The sequence below is a fragment of the Aquarana catesbeiana genome, linkage group LG04 (genome assembly GCF_042186555.1).
Source record: "Aquarana catesbeiana isolate 2022-GZ linkage group LG04, ASM4218655v1, whole genome shotgun sequence".
In the NCBI taxonomy this organism is placed as follows: domain Eukaryota; kingdom Metazoa; phylum Chordata; class Amphibia; order Anura; family Ranidae; genus Aquarana; species Aquarana catesbeiana.
The window spans coordinates 48,851,665-48,873,483 of NC_133327.1; positions in this window are offsets into that span (position 1 = coordinate 48,851,665).

Sequence of the window (21,819 nt, forward strand, 5' to 3'; positions counted from 1 at the left end):
ATTGTTTATGTCAGCCATTTTTCAAACGCAATTTGTTTTGGGAAAAAAAAAACACTTTAGTGAATTTTAATGAAAAAAAAAAACCCCACAATATACTATAAAATTGTTTGTTAAAAAATAAAAGATGATGTTACGCAGAGTAAATAGATACATAGCATGTCACGAAATTGCAGGACGCTTGTGGATTGGCACCAAACTACGGTACTTAAAAACTTCATAGGCGACAATTTATAAGCCCAGGTAACCAGTTTGTAGTTATACGGGAGGTCTGGTGCTAAAATGATTGCTCTTGCTGTATTGTTAGCGGTAATAACTCACATGTGTGGTGCGATCGCCGTTTACATATGGGACCGATGCATGCATTGCACGAATGCTGTGGGGCGGGGGCACTTTAACCACTTCTGGACCAGTTAAAATCAGTATTTTTTGTTAGAAAATTACTTAGGACCCCCAAACATTATATATATTTTTCTAGCAAAGACTCTGGAAAATAAAATGGCGGTCATTGCAATATTTTATGTCACATGGTACTTGCGCAGCGGTCATTCAAAGGCAATTTTTTGGGGAAAAAATACATTTTTTTTAAAATTAAAAAATAGAAAAACAGTAAAGTTAGCCAAATTGTGTTGTATATTGTGAAAGATGGTGTTATACCGAGTAAATAGTTAACTAGAATGACACGGTTTAAAATTGCGTACAATCGTGGAATGGCGACAATGGCGACTGGACATGCTTTAAATGCCAATCAAAGCATCTGCTGCTAAATAAAACGGTAAGCTTTCAGTCCGATTTACATGTTGCACTTGCTTTGCTTAAAAAAGTATACCCCATGTTAGGGGTGCGCATCTTCACTGGTCTCACGATTCGATTCGATTACGATTACGATTATCTGGTCAACGATTCGATTCGATTCCGCGATGCATCACGATGCATCACGATTACCGACAAGCTCCCACTTCCGCTTGGGCCGCCTAGGCGGCCCTTCCACCCTGCAATCTTCTGGGACACAGTTCCCAAAAGATTGCCCGACTATGCAGGACAGCGCAGTGAGACATGTGCACCCGGCTATGAAGCTGCAAGCTGTCACAGCCGGATGCCCACAGTAGTATTGCCAGCGCTGTGGGAGAGAATGGAGGGTTTGGGTGGCCACATCGCTGGATTGTGGGACAGGTGAGTGTCTATTTATTAAAAGTCAGAAGATGCACTTTTTTTGTAGCTGCTGACTTCTAATAAACAAAAAATTGACTGGAACTCCGCTTTGAATTAAAAATAACCTCACTCCCTTAAAAATTGCACTAATCCGGTGCACTACAAGGTACAGACATTCACACACACACGGCTGCTTGGAGGTCAGAAGGGATAGAATCCACAGATGACAAACATCCCTGTGAAGTTCCCTGTACTGTCTCTGTGCTGACCAGTGGCAGCTGGTGCTCAAAATTTTTTGGGGGGGCGCAAACAAACTGAAAAATACTGAACCTCCCCCATCAAACGCAGCCACTGTGCCCATCAATCGCAGCCACTGTGCCCGTCAAATGCAGCCATCTGTGCTCGTCAAACGCAGCCACATGTGCCCGTCAAACGCAGCCACCTGTGCCTGCCAAACTCAGCCACCTGTGCTCAAACTCAGCCACCTGTGCCCAAACTCAGCCACCTGTGCCCAAACTCAGCCACCTGTGCCCGTCAAACGCAGCCACCTGTGCCCGTCAAATGCAGCCACCTGTGCCCAAACTCAGCCACCTGTGCCCAAACGCAGCCACCTGTGCCCAAACGCAGCCACTTGTGCCCAAACGCAGCCACTTGTGCCGCCAAACTCAGCCACCTGTGTCCAAACGCAGCCACCTGTGCCCAAACGCAGCCACTTGTGCCCGTCAAACTCAGCCACCTGTGCCCAAACGCAGCCACTTGTGCCTGTCAAACTCAGCCACGTGTGCCCAAATGCAGCCACTTGTGCCCGCCAAACTCAGCCACCTGTGCCCAAACTCAGCCACTTGTGCCCGCCAAACTCAGCCACCTGTGCCCAAACTCAGCCACCTGTGCCCAAACGCAGCCACCTGTGCCCAAACTCAGCCACCTGTGCCCGCCAAACGCAGCCACCTGTGCCCATTAAATGCAGCCATCACTAACCCCCCACAATTACTTTCTTTTAATAAATGTATTACAATGGATGCTGTGCCCCCGCTGTATGTGCTTTTAAAAAACGATGTCACTTCATACCAAATTTCGCTGGTATACGATCATGTGACTCCCGGCTCGTCCCGCCCCTCTCCTCTCTGCTCTCCTCTCACGTGTCTCCTGAGTCCTGACGTCAGCGGGGAATTCTCAGTCCCGAGAGCGGAGAGGGGCGGGACGGGACGGGCCGGGAGTCACATGATCGTATACTGGCGAAATTCGGTATGAAGTGACATTGTTTTTTTAAAAAGCACATACAGCGGGGGCACAGCATCCATTGTAATACATTTATTAAAATAAAGACATTTTAAAAATATGCTCGGAGCGCTTTCCCGGGAGGGGCGGGGCTACTAATAATGACGTCACCAGACATCGATTTTCCGTTTTTTATGCATCGATGCCGCATCGGGGACACCCGAATCGCGATGCAACGATTAATTTCAGCACCCCTACCCCATGTCGCTTTCTTGGTGCTTCAAAGCATCTCCAAAGCCTCCATTGAAGTCTATGACATAGCTAGCTAGCAGCACCTGAAGCTTTTGAGGGCTACTATTCAGCATTAGCTTCACCTTGTTTTGGAGGTAATGCAGGTATGAGCTATCCCAGAATGCACTGGGAAACCAACAAGTGAACCGAAAAGACGTCATCAGCAGTCACTTCTGGTTCATGTGTATATATTCTGGAAGTGTCTGGTGCAGACGTCACATCTGGTGTGCAGTGAGGAGCAGCAGGAAAGTGAGCAGAGTCTAGAGTAGAGCAACTAGCAGACGGCACACATGGTGTGCAGCATAGGAATGCTATAGTGGAAGGTTAGTGGGGACTCGGGAGAGAGGACTGAGCTGCAGAGGATCAGCAGAGCTGGGGAACCAGAGAAATAGAAACTAGCAATGTCATACGTAGTGCGCAAAGTGGAAGCAATATAATAGTAGGTGAGCAGGGACCAGAGAGATAGGAGGGTCAGCAAATCAGAGGTTCAGTAGGGCTGGGGGTTACTACTGAGTGGGAGATCAGCAGAGCTGGAGGTTACTAATAAGTGGGGGATCTGTAGAGCTGGGGGTCACTACTGAGCAGAGGATCAGCAGAGCTGGAGCTGGAGTGGTAGATCGGCAAAGCTAGGCATACTACTGAGTGGGGCATCAGTAGGGCTGGGAGTACTAATGAGCTGGGGATCTGCTGAGCGAAGGTACTAATAAGCTGGGGATCTGCTAAACAAGAGTATTATTGAGCTGGGGATCTGCTGAGCGAAGGTACTAATAAGCTGGGGATCTGCTAAACAAGAGTATTAATGAGCTAGGGATCTGCTGAGCGAAGGTACTAATAAGCTGGGGATATGCTGAACGAGGGTACTAATGAGCTGGGGATCTGATGAGCGAAGGTACTAATAAACTGGGGATCTGCTGAACGAGGGTACTAATGAGCTGGGGATCTGCTGAACGAGGGTACTAATGAGCTGGGGATCTGCTGAACGAGGGTATTAATGAGCTGGGGATCTGGTGAGCGAAGGTATTAATAAGCTGGGGATCTGCTGAACAAGGGTACAAATGAGCTGGGGATCTGCTGTGCGAAGGTACTAATAAACTGGGGATCTGCTGAACGAGGGTACTAATGAGCTGGGGATCTGCTGAGCGAAGGTACTAATAAGCTGGGGATCTGCTGAATGAGGGTACTAATGAGCTGGGGATCTGCTGAACGAGGGTACTAATAAACTGGGGATCTGCTGAACGAGGGTACTAATGAGCTGGGGATCTGCTGAACGAGGGTACTAATGAGCTGGGGATCTGCTGAACGAGGGTACTAAGGAACTGGGGATCTGCTGAGTGAAAGGTACTAATGAGCTGGAGATCTGCTGAACGAGGGTACTAATGAGCTGGGGATCTGCTGAGCGAAGGTACTAATAAGCTGGGGATCTGCTGAATGAGGGTACTAATGAGCTGGGGATCTGCTGAACGAGGGTACTAATAAACTGGGGATCTGCTGAACGAGGGTACTAATGAGCTGGGGATCTGCTGAACGAGGGTACTAATGAGCTGGGGATCTGCTGAACGAGGGTACTAAGGAACTGGGGAGCTGCTGAGTGAAAGGTACTAATGAGCTGGAGATCTGCTGAACGAGGGTACTAATGAGCTGGGGATCTGCTGAGCGAAAGTACTAATAAGCTGGGGATCTGCTGAACAAGGATACTAATGAGCTGGGGATCTGCTGAGTGGGTCTACTCCTGAGCTGGGATGTTACTGGGCCCCTTTAAAACAAAATATAAACTCAGCATACAGTACACACAGGGCATGTGCCAAGCTTAATTAAAGTAGACCTATAGGCACAACTATTTTTTTTTTTTCATTTTGGATTGAGCAAAGGAGGGTTATAACTCCTGTCATATTTTTTTCGCCATCTGTGTCCCATTGTGGAGATTTCCCTTCACTTCCTGTCCCAGAGCCAAAACAGGAAGTGAGAAGAATCCCTGCAAAAGGGAATCTCTTGGTGCCCCCCCAGGTCACCAGAACTTGTTTCCCGATTGGAAGATTTCACCTCTATTACTTTTCTAGAGATAACTTAAAGTTTGGGATTTTGCTTTTGCTTTCAATGATAATGGTAAACAGGACAAATAGAGAGGGGGATCTCCCTAATGGGGGCACAGACAGCAGTAAAAAGTGAAGGGTTTTCTAATCCCTCTCCACTCTATCCAAAACAATAAAAAACATTTTTTTGCCTTTAGTTATACTTTAAAGCTTCAAAAAGCATCATCAAAGCATCACTGAAGCATCAAAAACCCATCAAAAAAGCATGTTGAAGCTGTAGGTGCTTTAATCTGTGTTGAAGTCGAAGCAAGTGTAAAGTGGACCTTTCAGACTTTTTCCCTTTATTTTCATCCACTGATCCCGCCAATAACACACTTCCCATTCATTTGTGTCAACACTCAGTAATAGACTGTATCTACGGAGGGAGCCAAAGCTGTGACCCAGGCTAGACTTCAAATGTCTTCAGTGTCCATCTGTGACAGGAAGTGACAAGAACACTGAGCTTCTTGCAGGATCAACAGGCAATTTCTGTTATCGCTGAAAATGTACTATGCCTGAAAAATGATAGCGAATGCAGCCACCACATCTACAAACTGTTAAGCTGCCAAATATTAAATATTTGTCTCTGGGTTTGCTTATCCTTTAACCACTTCAATACCGGGCACTTTTATTCCCCTCCTCCCAGGTCAATTTTTAGCTTTCAGCACTGTCGCACTTTGAATGACAATTCGGCGGTCATGTAACATTATACGCATAAAAATTATTTATCAATTTGTTCACACAAATAGTGCTTTCTTTTGGTGGTATTTAATCACCACTTGTTTTTTTTACTTTTTGCTATATAAATGAAAAAGGATGGAACATTTTGAAAAAAAAAATGCATTTTTCTTCATCTCTGTTATAAAAAATTGCAAATAAGTAATTGTTTTTCATAAATTTAGGCCAAAATGTATTCTGTATTCTTTGGTGAAAATAACCCAAATCAGTGAATATTATTTAGTCTGTAGGAAAGTTATATATATATCTATAGATATATATCTATAGATATATAGATATATATCTATAGATATATATCTATAGATATATATATTGTAAAGCACTGCGCAAACTGTTGGTGCTATATAAATCCTGTTTATTAATAATCATAATAATAATAATAATTATATACAGTATATATATATATATATATATATATAAAAATTGATCAATCCTGATACTGACGGCCTATCTCATTTCTTGAGGCCTGAAAACTCCAGGACAGTACAAATACCCCTCAAATAACCCCTTTTTGAAAAGTAGACAAGGTATTTAGTAAGCAGCATGGTGTGGTTTTAAAGTTGTAATTTTTTGTCAGAATGTTTTGGAAAATGAAGAAATTGAAAAGAGACCCTAACTAGTGACAGTACAAAAAAAAATAAAAATACATTTTTTTTCCAGTTTTTTTTAAGCAAGGACCCATTACTTTAGCAGATCAACCTGGATATTTCAGTGAATCGAATGTGCATACAGATGAAAAAAAAATAAAGTATATTGGTGGGGGGTAAGAGGTCTTCTGGGAGGGGGAGAGGCGGGGGTGGGTGGAAAGACTGAGTTCTGCTTTAAAGTTGAACTCTAGCCTTCCTCAGCTTTAGCATAGTTTGGACCTTAGTGAGCTCTTGGCAAGTATCAGCTGGGCTGCCTGGGAGGGCAGAAGCCTTACTAGCTGGGAACTTCTCCTCCAGGACCAGAGCCTGGCTGCTTGAGTCCCAGACCATTTATGTGCTCTGCAGCCACATACTGAGCACACCTCCCCAGGGATTGGCTGAGACCCCATAAACAGTCAAGCTCCTCATTTGACCTGCTCCACTCCTATGTTCTTGGGCCTTCCAGAAGACAGGGAGAAACAGTCAAGTCTGAAGCCTGTGAGACCCTGATCAGTCCAAAGCAATCAACAACTGCTCCACTGATTACAGAGGAGCTCAAAAAGAATTAGATTTACCTGGCAGCCTCGCACCTAACTAGAAGGGTGCTACATCTGCATAATCCCTTTCAAAAGCCAACCCACTGCTCACAGCAGGGCTGAGGGGTGGAGGCAGGGTGCTGTGATCTCTTCAAGAAGCTATGTATAGTACCCACCCCTCCCACCAGCCATGATCTGCCCACATTATATAAAGAAGCACAGAGACCCTGTAATGATATCACTGGGTCTAGGTGTGCTGTGAAATTGGTGTAGCCATGCCCCCGTAGGGGTTGGTGAATTTTGTGTTTCACCTGTCACCCTACCCAGCCCGACATCCATTTCTCAGTCACTCAGACATAGCTTGTTTCTTTTTTGTTTATTTGCGGGGATTAAACTTGGATGGCGATTTGGGAATTATGGGATGCCCAGGAATTTCCAGTGCAAACATGCTTGGGACTTTTATATACACTCTAATATACACACCTCAATCTTCTCTCCAGCACAAACACTTGCTACACACCGTTCCTCCTCCAGCACTTCACTTGCTGCAGACTGTTACTCCTCCAGGCTAGCTAGCACCACACTGCTTCAGTCAGGCCTCAATGACCTGCCTTTTGCGGGCAGGGACCTCCGGGCCCCTGTGGTGTAGAAAAAGTTCAGGTGATAACTGTCCTCTACTCAGCTATAATCCCAGATAGCTCTCTTCAGGCCCTGCCAGCTAGCCTGGCTGCAGAGACCTCTTCCCACTGCCCTTTCCACAGTCCTCTCTTCTGGTTCTGCACCCATCTCAAACTGCAATCTCCCAGTTCTCTCAGTCATGCCCCCCAGTCCTCCCAACTGTGCTCACTCACCAGCACTCCTGGCTGTGAACAGTAGTCCTCCTGGAGACTTTTAGAGTGTGCTCTCCCACTGTCCTCTCCTTGCTCTCTCATGTGCCTCCGATTCCGGGATCTCTATACTCCTCTCGGATCCACCCATGCCCCAGCCCAGGGTCACCCCCCACCCCCAGACTGGGGAGCTCCCCGTGGGCCCCGACAGCCTCTACACTCTCTCACTCCAGCTCTTCCACCCAAAAACTCCTCCCCAGCTGGGCTGACCCCAGGAATTTGGGGAGGACTGCCCCCCTGCCAATCCAAGTTGGGATCGGTCAGGGCTCCTTAAAGCGGTAGTAAACCCGCTGACTTTTTTTTTCCTACACCTGTAAGGGAAAAGGCATAATGAGCTAGTATGCACTGCATACTAGCTCAATATGAAATACTTACCTTAGAACGAAGCGCCGGTATCTCACCTGATCCACGCCGAGGGAGTTGACATTTTCCCTCAGCGTGCCTTCCGGGTATCGCGGCTCCGGCGCTGTGAGTGGCCGGAGCCGCGATGTCGCCACTCCCGCGCATTCGCGCGGGAGGCTTCTTTCCGGCAAGGTCCAGCGTCTACCGGACTTTCAGCCGAGAATCGCCGGAGCGCATGCACCGGTGAAGTCAGCGGCTCATTGCGAGGGGAATATCTACCTACAGGTTTAGGAGATATTCTTTTTACCTACAGGTAAGCCTTATTAAAGGCTTACCTGTAGGTAAAAGTTAAAAAAAATGACTATACTACCGCTTTAAGATATCCCAGACAGCTCCACCTCTTTCCCCCTCCTCTCCTTCCAGCACATTCTAGAAGGAAGAGGGAGGTGACAGGGAAGTGATGCTGCCTGTGATTCATCAGCTGCTTCCTGAACCACTCCCAGCCCAGAATGAAACAAACAGGCCTAGCAACCAGCCAGGCCTGCCTAAATTTACCTACACTGCCAGAGAAAAATCTAACTCTAGTACCTTACCACCTAGAGGTGGCTACATTGGAAAAGTTTAATTTAACAAATTTCATTAGCATATTTATCAGAAGGGGGGGGGGGGCATAATTTAGATATACATAAAAAAGATAAGCTGGATGTTAATAATCTATGAGTGCTAACCTGTTAAAAACATTGTTTCTATATATAGTTTGTAATTAATTACAGATATACATGGGAGCAGTAGTTATTATGGACTTGAAATCTTATATTCAAAATCTATAGACATAACAGGAAGCCACAGCAATAAAGATTATAGGCATAATTACACACCAACCGAATGCAATACTTAAATAAGTATTAAACCCAGTTTTAATTTTGACATCAAATTTCAATTTCGTTTCAGTTATAGTCTTTTTACCAAAATGCGTTTTAGTTTTAGTCGTATTTTAGTTGACTAAAAATCTCCAGTACATTTTGGTCGACTAAAATGGGATGCGTTTAGTTAAATTTGAATGCATTAATTCTTTAGAACTGCCAAACATTATATACTTCTAGATAGGGATGAGCTTCGTGTTCGAGTCGAACCCATGTTCGACTCGAACATCGCCTGTTCGCCCGTTCGCTGAATTGCAAACGATATGGGCCGTTCGCGCCAAATTCGTGTGGCGCGTCACGGCCCATAATTCACTGCAGCATCGCAGTGCATTGCTGGATGATGATTGGCCAAGCATGCACTATGACCCGCATGCTTGGCCAATCACAGCTTCGTCTGAACAGAGAGCGGTAATTGGCCAAAGCCAAGGAGGCTTTGGCCAATTATGGCTCAGGGGATTTAGTAAACGCCCCACACTATATAAGGCTGCCTGCACAGTGGCCCTGTGTAGTGTGTTCCCGGCGTTCATAGAAAGAGAGAGAGAGAGAGACAGTGTCATTTGATTTAAGTTAGATAGATTAGGCAGGACAGTCAGTCAGTTAGCTGCACTTACAGTGTATTAAGTATATATATGCATCCCAGGTGTTGTATATATATACACTGTATTCAGTTTAGCTAGATCCGTTCCTGTTATCTTCCTACTGACAGGCAGGCTTGTGTTGTTACAGTATTTACAGCTACCTGAAGAAAATTGCTGGTGTTCTTTTGATCCTATTAGTACCACAGTCAGGCAGCTAGACTATTTACAGTTAGTGTAGTGCGTCCTCCTCACAGTGTTCAGCTAAAGCTACAAGTTAGTTTAGTGTGACCTCTGCACAGTGTTCAGCTAAAGCTACAAGTTAGTGTAGTGCGTCCTCTGAACAGTGTTCAGCTAAAGCTACAAGTTAGTGTAGTGCGTCCTCCTCACAGTGTTCAGCTAAAGCTACCTGTAGAAGGTTGGTGGTGTTTTCCTGATCCCATCACTACTGCAGGCAGCTAAATAAGCTACAAGTTAGTGTAGTGCGTCCTCTGAACAGTGTTCAGCTAAAGCTACAAGTTAGTGTAGTGCGACCTCTGCACAGTGTTCAGCTAAAGCTACCTGTAGAAGGTTGGTGGTGTTTTCCTGATCCCATCACTACTGCAGGCAGCTAAATAAGCTACAAGTTAGTGTAGTGTGACCTCTGCACAGTGTTCAGCTAAAGCTACCTGTAGAAGGTTGGTGGTGTTTTCCTGATCCCATCACTACCGCAGGCAGCTAAATAAGCTACAAGTTAGTGTAGTGCAAACTCTGCACAGTGTTCAGCTAAAGCTACCTGTAAAAGGTTGGTGGTGTTTTCCTGATCCTATCACTACCGCAGGCAGCTAAATAAGCTACAAGTTAGTGTAGTGCAAACTCTGCACAGTGTTCAGCTAAAGCTACCTGTAGAAGGTTGGCGGTGGTTTCCTGATCCTATCACTACTGCAGGCAGCTAAATAAGCTACAAGTTAGTGTAGTGCGACCTCTGCACAGTGTTCAGCTAAAGCTACCTGTAGAAGGTTGGTGGTGTTTTCCTGATCCTATCACTACGGCAGGCAGCTAAATAAGCTACAAGTTAGTGTAGTGCGACCTCTGCATAGTGTTCAGCTAAAGCTACAAGTTAGTGTAGTGCGTCCTCTGAACAGTGTTCAGCTAAAGCTACAAGTTAGTGTAGTCTGCACAGTGTTCAGCTAAAGCTACAAGTTAGTGTAGTGCGTCCTCTGAACAGTATTCAGCTAAAGCTACAAGTTAGTGTAGTGCGACCTCTGCACAGTGTTCAGCTAAAGCTACCTGTAGAAGGTTGGTGGTGTTTTCCTGATCCCATCACTACTGCAGGCAGCTAAATAAGCTACAAGTTAGTGTAGTGCGTCCTCTGAACAGTGTTCAGCTAAAGCTACAAGTTAGTGTAGTGCGACCTCTGCACAGTGTTCAGCTAAAGCTACCTGTAGAAGGTTGGTGGTGTTTTCCTGATCCCATCACTACTGCAGGCAGCTAAATAAGCTACAAGTTAGTGTAGTGTGACCTCTGCACAGTGTTCAGCTAAAGCTACCTGTAGAAGGTTGGTGGTGTTTTCCTGATCCCATCACTACCGCAGGCAGCTAAATAAACTACAAGTTAGTGTAGTGCAAACTCTGCACAGTGTTCAGCTAAAGCTACCTGTAAAAGGTTGGTGGTGTTTTCCTGATCCTATCACTACCGCAGGCAGCTAAATAAGCTACAAGTTAGTGTAGTGCAAACTCTGCACAGTGTTCAGCTAAAGCTACCTGTAGAAGGTTGGTGGTGGTTTCCTGATCCTATCACTACCGCAGGCAGCTAAATAAGCTACAAGTTAGTGTAGTGCGACCTCTGCACAGTGTTCAGCTAAAGCTACCTGTAGAAGGTTGGTGGTGTTTTCCTGATCCTATCACTACCGCAGGCAGCTAAATAAGCTACAAGTTAGTGTAGTGCGACCTCTGCACAGTGTTCAGCTAAAGCTACCTGTAGAAGGTTGGTGGTGTTTTCCTGATCCTATCACTACCGCAGGCAGCTAAATAAGCTACAAGTTAGTGTAGTGCGACCTCTGCACAGTGTTCAGCTAAAGCTACCTGTAGAAGGTTGGTGGTGGTTTCCTGATCCTATCACTACCGCAGGCAGCTAAATAAGCTACAAGTTAGTGTAGTGCAAACTCTGCACAGTGTTCAGCTAAAGCTACCTGTAGAAGGTTGGTAGTGTTTTCCTGATCCTATCACTACCGCAGGCAGCTAAATAAGCTACAAGTTAGTGTAGTGCGACCTCTGCACAGTGTTCAGCTAAAGCTACCTGTAGAAGGTTGGTGGTGTTTTCCTGATCCTATCACTACCGCAGGCAGCTAAATAAGCTACAAGTTAGTGTAGTGCGACCTCTGCACAGTGTTCAGCTAAAGCTACCTGTAGATGGTTGGTGGTGGTTTCCTGATCCTATCACTACCGCAGGCAGCTAAATAAGCTACAAGTTAGTGTAGTGCGACCTCTGCACAGTGTTCAGCTAAAGCTACCTGTAGAAGGTTGGTGGTGTTTTCCTGATCCTATCACTACCGCAGGCAGCTAAATTATTTACACGTTAGTGTAGTGCGACCTCTGCACAGTGTTCAGCTAAAGCTACCTGTAGAAGGTTGGTGGTGTTCTCATACTACAGGCAGGCAGTTGATTTTGCTAGCTGCAGTATCAGTGTATATATATATATATATATATATATATATATATATATATATATATATTCCCCAGCTTAGTGCAGCTACAGGCCATTAGTATGTCTGGAAGGCCAACAAGGAGAAGCAGACAGTCATAAGCCAATAAAGGAGGGCAAGCAGGCTCTGTGTCTAGAGGCAACAGTGCTGGTCGTGGAGAGGGTGCATCCTCATCAACACTTGGCCGTGGGACACGCTTGGCCTTTTTTCGGCAGCTGGCCATGTTGAGCCGCAACATGCAGAAGACTTGGTCCAGTGGATGACCAAGCCGTCCTCATCCTCCTCATCCTCTCCCACCCATGCTCAGAGTACTTTGTCTGGCAAAGCAGCTGCCAACGTGGCCTCTTCCCTCGGCTCAATGGCATCAGTGACTCCTTCCCTAGCCCCACCATGTCCTCCTGAGGAGTCCCTCAAACTGTTTGACCACAGTGTTGGGTACATGTTCCAGGAGGATGCCCAGCGTTTAGAAGGCTCTGATGATGATACTGAGCTAGATGAAGGCAGTAACGTGAACACGGACAGAGGGGGTGCCCAAGAAGGACAGCAATCTGGCAGTCATGCTCCCCCTGCTGCAGCATACTGCCAGGTTTGCTCCAGTGATGAGGAGGGAGGGGATGATGAGGTCACTGACTCAACGTGGGTGCCTGATAGGAGAGAGGAGGAGGAGGCACATCACCAACGAGGCAGGATGCCCTCCAGGGGCCAGCCTAAGGGCAGCACACTGACTGCATCACACCACAAAGCTCCGCATGTGCAGGGCGCTCCTGTCCCTGCGCGTTATTCCAAAAGTTCTTTGGTGTGGGCCTTTTTTGAGACGAGTGCATCAGATCGCACCGCTGCTATTTGCAACATATGTCTCAAGCGTATCTCGCATGGCCAAAACATCTCCTGCTTGGGCACCACATGCTTGACCAGACATATGTTGACCTGCCATGCAGTTCGTTGGCAAGCGTATCAAAAAGACCCACACCAAAAAACAAAGAGGACCTCTCCTTGCTCCTCATCAGCTGAGATCTCCAACCCCACTATACCTTCAGTCCTCTCTGAGACCTGCACTGAGAGGAATGAAGGTGTAGAATTAGGTGTGTCACAGCCAAGTACTTGTGGGCAATCTGCTTTACACCGACGGTACACCGATTGTACCAGGCAAATTTCCCTTCCCCTAGCTGCTGCACCGCTGAAAGAAGTTCGCTCCCAGCCATCCACATGCCCAGCGGTTAAATGCTAGCTTGGCAAAATTGCTAGCACTTCAACTGCTACCTTTTCAATTGGTAGACTCTGCCCCCTTCCGTGAGTTTGTGGAATGTGCGGTTCCTCAGTGGCAGGTACCCAAACGCCACTTTTTCTCACGGAAGGCGATTCCGGCTCTCTACCGGCATGTGGAAGGCAATGTCTTGGCCTCGCTGGACAGGGCGGTCAGCGGTAAGGTCCATATTACCGCTGACTCATGGTCCAGCAGGCATGGACAGGGACGTTACCTAAGTTTCACCGCGCATTGGGTGACTCTGCTGGCAGCTGGGAAGGATGCAGGACAAGGTGCAGTAGTGTTGGAGGTTGTTCCACCACCACGCCTCCAAAATGCCACTACTAATGATTCTGACACACCTCTCTCCTCCACCCCCTCCTCTTCTTCTTCCTCCATGGCCTCTTCCTGTGCTTTGTCCTTGGAACCAGCGGTGCTCCGTAGGCGTTCAAGGGGCTACGCAAGTATGCAGGCCAAAAGATGCCATGCGGTGCTTGAGCTGGTGTGCTTGGGGGACAGGAGCCACACTGGGGCAGAGGTTCTGTTAGCTCTGCAGGGGCAGGTTCAGAGGTGGTTGACGCCACGCCAACTTAAGGCAGGAATGGTGGTTTGCGACAATGGCACCAACCTCCTCTCCGCCCTCCGACAGGGACAACTGACCCATGTGCCCTGTTTGGCTCATGTCCTTAACTTGGTGGTGCAGCAGTTCTTGGGCAGGTACCCAGGCTTACAGGATGTCCTGAGGCAGGCCAGGAAAGTCTGTGTGCATTTCTGGAGGTCATATAATGCCAGTGCTCGGCTGGCAGACCTCCAAAAGGAATTTAACCTGTCCAAGAACCGCCTAATCTGTGACATGCCCACCAGGTGGAACTCAACGTTGGCCATGCTGCAGCGGCTGCACACGCAGCAGAGGGCCATCAATGAGTACCTGTGCGACTATGGCACCAGGAGCTTGTTTTTTTTTCCCCACACCAGTGGGCCATGATCAGGGATGCATGCACTGTCCTGTCACCTCAAATGGAGGCCACGAGGATGGTGAGCAGTGACAGTGCATGCATCAGTGACACTGTCCCCCTTGTCCACCTGTTGGAGCACACGCTGCATGGAATAATGGACAGGGCACTTGAGGCAGAACAGAGGCAGGAAGAGGAGGACTTCCTTAGCTCTCAAGGCCCCCTTTATCCAGACAGTGTTCCTGCGTGCCCGCCGATTACACAGAAAGAGGACGAGGAGGAGGAGGATTGTGTCAGTATGGAGGTGGAGCCTGGCACTCAGCATCAGCAGCAGTCTTTAAGGGATCAGTCCAAAGAAGCACATAAACTTGTACATGGCTAGGAGGAGGTGGCTGTGGACCATATTGTTCTTAGTGACCCAGAGGACTCTGGACCGAATGCCTCAGCAAACCTACGTTGCATGGCCTCCCTGATCCTGCAAAGCCTGCATAAGGATCCTCGTATTCGTGGTATCAAGGAGAAGGACCAATACTGGCTGGCAACCCTCCTTGATCCACGTTACAAGGGTAAGGTTGCAGACCTTATCTTGCCGTCGCAGAGGGAGCAGAGGATGAAACATCTTCGGGAGGCCTTGCAGAAAGGTCTGTGCAACGCGTTCCCAGAGACTGGGAGGTTACAAACTCCTGTTTCTGGACAACGTTTTGCTGAGGCTTCGGTCAGTCAAAGAAGGAGCGGTGGAGAAGGTGGCCATCTGACCGATGCGTTCAGACAATTTTTTAGTCCGCAGCCCCAAGGTATGATCGGTTCCAGCAACCATCGCCAGCGTCTGTTTTACATGGTGCAGGAATACCTAGGGGTAAGATCTGACTTGGACACCTTTCCCACCGAAAATCATCTGGGTTACTGGGTCTTGAGGATGGATCACTGGCCAGAGCTTGCACAGTATGCAATTGAGCTAATGGCCTGTCCTGCATCCAGTGTTCTTTCGGAACGCACATTCAGTGCTGTTGGAGGCTTTGTAATTGATCACAGGGTGCGCCTGTCCACCGACTCGGCCGATCGACTGACCTTCATAAAAATGAATCAGTCTTGGATCACCACCAGCTACCAAGCACCTGATGCTGATGTAACCGAATAATTTTTTTTGAAATGTCAGATCCCTTCAAAGACTGCCTATGCTGATGCTGAGTGACTATCCTGTTATGCTGAGTGACTATACTCTTCCTCCTCAATGATCATGCTGATAGCTTGTAAGAACATTTTTGGTTCTGTTCACCGCCACCAGTGCCTAAGGCCCAATTTTTCAGACCCTGTTTAACAGGGGCGTGTAATTACAATTGTTGATGCAATTCTTTTGCAGCAGGGCTCATTCCTGCGCTCCAACTAGAGTATTTGTGAGGGGTTGCAGTGTTGTGGCACCAGTGCCTAAGGCCCAATTTTTCAGCCCCTGTTCAACACGGACATGTAATTAGAATTCTTGATCTAATATTTCACAGCAGGGCCCGTTTCTGCGCCCGCCAAGAGTAACTGTGAGGACTTACAGTGTTGTGCCACCAGCACCACCACCACCACCAAAGGTCCAATTTTTCTGGCCCTCAGATCTCAGATACAGCATGGCACATCACTCTGTAATGCTCTTGTTCCGAGGCTCCTCCTCATCTTCACATGTCAGAGTCACTGATTTCTAAACCTCTTCACAGACAGCTGGGGGGACTCGGGAGAGATACCGCTTCTGAAGGGGGGCGTGATCGCAGCTCGGGGATGCCACCACTGGATGTTAGCTCATGACTATACAGAGTTTGTTTACCCACCCCCTACCCACGTTGTTTGCTGGGAGGAGATGGGGGGCGGGTAAATAAACTGTAAAGCCCCGATTTTACAGTCCAGATGGAAGAGCGCCACAGTGTCAGGAGTGTGAAGCTGGAGAGGAGCGGGAGAGCACAGCCCGCTCTTTCCTCCTTTCCAGACTTGGCACATATCATACAACACTAAGCTAACAGAAGTAGTGATGCCGCTGTCACTACTCCTGTCAGCTAATAGTCGCAGAAACTCTCCTGGCAGCTCCACCTCCCATGCTACAGAGGCCCGGGGCACCTGTCCCTCCTGCCCCCCCTTGTACCTTGTACCCACCCTGGATGGGCTAATCAGATGGAGGTAGCTCAGTGACTAAGCTTTACTGTGGGGGAGCAAAGTGAGGTCCCTGACCTAGTTAACCAGTCTGGCAGGGTGCCGAAATCACAAGACAGACCGAACAGAGTTACAAGTGTTAGACAGGTAAAGAATGCACATATACACTCACCGGCCACTTTATTAGGTACACCTTGCTAGTACCGGGTTGCCTTTTGCCTTCAGGACTGCCTTAATTCTTCACAGATTCAACAAGGGGTTGGAAGCATTCCTCAGAGATTTTGGTTCCTATTGACATGATAACATCACGCAGTTGCTGCAGATTTGTCGGCTGTGCATCCATGATGCAAATCTCCCGTTCCACCACATTCCAAAGGTGCTCTATTGGATTGAGATCTGGTGACTGCGGAGACCATTGGAGTACAGTGACCTCATTGTCATGTTCAAGAAACCAGTGGTGAGATGATTTGAGCTTTGTGACATGGTGCATTATCCTGCTGGAAGTAGCCATCAGAAGATGGGTACACTGTAGTCACAAAGGGATGGACATGGTCATCCACAATACTCTGGTTGGCCGTGGCATTTAAGTGATGCTCAATTGGTACTAAGGGGCCCAAAGTGTGCCAAGAAAATATGCCCCACATCATTACACCATCACCACCAGCCTGATTTGTTGATACAAGGCAGTATGGATCCATGTTTTCATGTTGTTTACACCAAATTCTGAACCTACCATCTGAATGTTGCAGCTGAAATCAAGACTCATCAGACCAGGCAACGGTTTTCCAATCTTCTATTGTCCAATTTTGGTGAGCCTGTGCAGATTGTAGCCTCAGTTTCCCGTTCTTAGCTGACAGGAGTGGCACCTGGTGTGGTCTTCTGCTGCTGTAGCCCATCTGCTTCAAGGTTGGATGTGTTGTGCATTCAGAGATGGTATTCTACATACCTTGGTTGTAACAAGTGGTTATTTGGGTTATTGTTGCCTTTCTATCATCTGGAACCAGTCTGCCCATTCTCCTCTGACCTCTGAAATCAACAAGGCATTTTCCTCCACACAACTGGATATTTTCACTTTTTCAGGCCATTCTCTGTAAACCCTAGAGATTGTTGTGTGTGAAAATCCCAGTAGATCAACAGTTTTTGAAATACTCAGACCAGTCCGTCTGGCCCCAACAACCATGCCACATTCAAACTCACTAAAATCTTCACCATTCTAATGCTCTGTTTGAACTTCAGCAAGTCATTTCCACCATGTCTAGATGCCTAAATGCATTAGGTTGCTGCCATGTGATTGGCTGATTAGCAATTTGTGTCACCAAGCAATTGAACAGGTGTACCTAATAAAGTGGCCGGTGAGTGTAGATCTATATTATGTAACTAGCTGTTGCCTTGACTTTATCTATAAACTTAAAACTGCAAGTGAAACCAAGCCGATGATGCTAGCCAGCAAACACTGCAACTGTGCTGATGTCAGAAAGTCTCCTAAATGTACTGTATGTTAAAGTGAACCTGTTATTGTTTTTTAAAGTATATTTCCATTCCTTACGCCAAATTGGGATGACACTTAATTCATATTGACTTAGCATAACTTAACCCCTTCACGCCGACCAATATGCAAATTTGCGCTCATGGTTCGAAGGGGTCATACTGGGGTGATGCGTGCGGCTGATGGCATCACCCCGGTACCGTTTTTTAGAGCCACTGATTGGCTTTTTAGTGATAACAACCAATGAGGTTAAAAGCTGCTCGTCTGTTATTCTAAAGGAGAGGAAGGGGATGTCCCCCCCCCCCTCCCGCCGCCTTCCGCCGTTCTTCCCGGGCCTCCCATCCCACCGGAAGACCCGATCCACCAGCCGGCTCATCTGCCGACTAGGCTGAGATTCGGCTCTGATCGGGTCACTGATGTAAAATCCCAGAAGCAACGTCACTTCCGGTTTACTTGGTTGCCAATGGCACCGATTTAAAAAAAAATGACAGTATTCATAATCGCTGATTTTGGTGATCTGAATACTTTTAAGTGCAAAGGAGGGATTTGTGGACCCCTGATCCCTCCATAAAGAGGACCTGTCACTGCCTATTACTGTCACAAGGGATGTTTACATTTCTTGTGACAGCAATAAAAGTGATCAGAATGTAAAAAAAACTAAAAGATAAATAAGAAAAAAAAAAAAATTTTAAAGCGCCCCCCCGTCCTCGCAAGCTCACGCACCAAAGAAAACGCAAACGTAGGTCGCCCACGCAAATGTAAACAGTGTTCAAATCACACATGTGAGGTATGCGCGATTTCAAAGCATGACATGTTAGGTGTCTATTTACTCGGCGTACTATCATCTTTCACATTATACAAAAAAATTAGGCTACCTTTACTGTTTTGTTTTTTTATAATAATTAAAAGTATTTTTTGTTCCAAAAAATTGCCTTTGAAAGACCGCTGCTCAAATACAGTGTGACATAAAATATTCCAACGATCGTCATTTTATTCTCTAGGGTCCCTGATTTTATATATATATATATACACAGTGGGGCAAAAAAGTATTTAGTCAGCCACCAATTGTGCAAGTTCTCCCACTTAAAAAGATGAGAGGGGCCTGTAATTGTCATCATAGGTATACATCAACTATGAGAGACAAAATGTGGAAACAAATACAGACAATCACATTGTCTGATTTTTGAAAGAATTTATTTGCAAATTATGGTGGAAAATAAGTATTTGGTCACCTACAAACAAGCAAGATTTCTGGCTCTCACAGACCTGTATCTTCTTTAAGAGGCTCCTCTGTCCTCCACTCATTACCTGTATTAATGGCACCTGTTTGAACTTGTTATCAGTATAAAAGACACCTGTCCACAACCTCAAACAGTCACACTCCAAACTCCACTATGGTGAAGACCAAAGAGCTGTCGAAGGACACCAGAAACAAAATTGTAGACCTGCACCAGTCTGGGAAGACTGAATCTGCAATAGGCAAGCAGCTTGGTGTGAAGAAATCAACTGTGGGAGCAATAATTAGAAAATGGAAGACATACAAGACCACTGATAATCTCCCTCGATCTGCGCCTCCACGCAAGATCTCACCCCGTGATCACAAGAACGGTGAGCAAAAATCCCAGAACCACACGGGGGGACCTAGTGAATGACCTGCAGAGAGCTGGGACCAACGTAACAAAGGCTACCATCAGTAACACACTACGCCGCCAGGGACTCAGATCCTGCAGTGCCAGACGTGTCCCCCTGCTTAAGCCAGTACATGTCCAGGCCCGTCTGAGGTGTGCTAGAGAGCATTTGGATGATCCAGAAGAGGATTGGGAGAATGTCATATGGTCAGATGGAACCAAAGTAGAACTGTTTGGTAGAAACACAACTTGTCGTGTTTGGAGGAGAGAGAATGCTGAGTTGCAATCAAAGAACACCATACCTACTGTGAAGCATGGGGGTGGCAACATCATGCTTTGGGGCAGTTTCTCTGCAAAGGGAACAGGACGACTGATCCGTGTACATGAAAGAATGAATGGGGCCATGTATCGTGAGATTTTGAGTGCAAACCTCCTCCCATCAGCAAGGGCATTGAAGATGAAACGTGGCTGGGTCTTTCAGCATGACAATGATCCCAAACACACCGCCCGGGCAACGAAGGAGTGGCTTCGTAAGAAGCATTTCAAGGTCCTGGAGTGGCCTAGCCAGTTTCCAGATCTCAACCCCATAGAAAACCTTTGGAGGGAGTTGAAAGTCCGTGTTGCCCACGACAGCCCCAAAACATCACTGCTCTAGAGATCTGCATGGAGGAATGGGCCAACATACCAGCAACAGTGAGTGACAACCTGGTGAAGACTTACAGAAAATGTTTGACCTCTGTCATTGCTAACAAAGGATATATAACAAAGTATTGAGATGAACTTTTGATATTGACCAAATACTTATTTTCCACCATAATTTGGAAATAAATTCTTTCAAAAATCAGACAATGTGATTGTCTGTATTTGTTTCCACATTTTGTCTCTCATAGTTGATGTATACCTATGATGACAATTACAGGCCTCTCTCATCTTTTTAAGTGGGAGAACTTGTACAACTGATGGCTTGCTAAATACTTTTTTGCCCCACTGTATATATATATATATATATATATATATATATATATATATAAAATATTAAAAGTGCTGTTTAATTTGCATAAAATCCTTCCATGCTTTCCATGCTTTGTGATGTTTAGGAGGGGGGTGGGGAGTAATGTTTAACAGAATTTACCTTGTCTGTACTGTGCTTGCAGTTTTTTATTATAAGCTTTAAAGCGGTATTGCACCCAAAACCAAAAAATGTATTATATTGCAGCTCACCAATCATTAGACGTGTTGGCTGCATTAGTAATGTGTTACTTAGCATGCAGCACTTAACATGAAAAAACATGTCTGACATTAGTTCAACTTTAAGACACATTTAAATACCTTTGTTAGTTCTATTTAATAATACATTTAATGATTTTTTAATGAATACATTACTGGAATAAATCAGTTACTTGCTGGTTTCTGGCCTAGGCTAATGGCGTCATACATCCCACTAGGGGGAGAGGGGAGGATGAGCTTTCTTAGCTAAGCACATACTCTCCTGGTTGTATGCCTGAGCTGAGGGCAGGTGGATTCCAGGAAGTAAATTCTGCATGAATCATCCACCCTTACTCAAGATGGCCATGGCCAGAAATGATAGGGAGTGATTTCTCAACAAAATAAAGCACGGAGACATGGATGGATGGGGGCGTTTGCTTTAAATATGAACATGAATTATATAGCATTTTTGGTTTGTGGTGTTAAGATGAAGTGTAGTTCCACTTTAAGTTTTAATAACCATTTGAGTCCTGCGTGACGTTTTAAAATGGCATTGGGTGTCAGCAGCTCGGATGGGTCTTGGCATTCAGCACTGGCGCACAGAAAGGGTATGCCCCTAAGTAACAAATTCCACTTAGCTACTACTTAGAGCAGGGGTCTCCAAACTTTCTAAACAAAGGGCCACTTCATTGTCCTTCAGGCTTTAGGGGGGCCAGACTGTGGCCAGCAGGAGTGGAATTTTTTCTGGTATCAGCAGGAGTAAACATCACCACATTTGGTGTTAAGGGGAGGAATAGTGCTTCATTATTGGTATCATTGCAAGGAATAGTGCCCCATGGTTGATGTCAGTGGGAGGAATATGCCCCACTGTTGGTGTCATTGTAAGGAATGGTGGCCCGATGTCGGTGTCAGTGGGAGAAATTGTGCCCCATTGTTGATATCAGTTGGTAAAATATAGGAGGAATAGTGCCCCAGGGGCCAGGTAAAGGCAAGCCAAGGACCGCATTTAGCCCCTGGGCCACAGTTTTGAGACCACTGACTTAGAGAGTATATACAGTATAGTCCATTAGTCCAAGTACATAAATGGATAAAAGCTAAAGGAGGAAGCCATCCTGTGAGTGTGTCCAAACTCTGTAAGG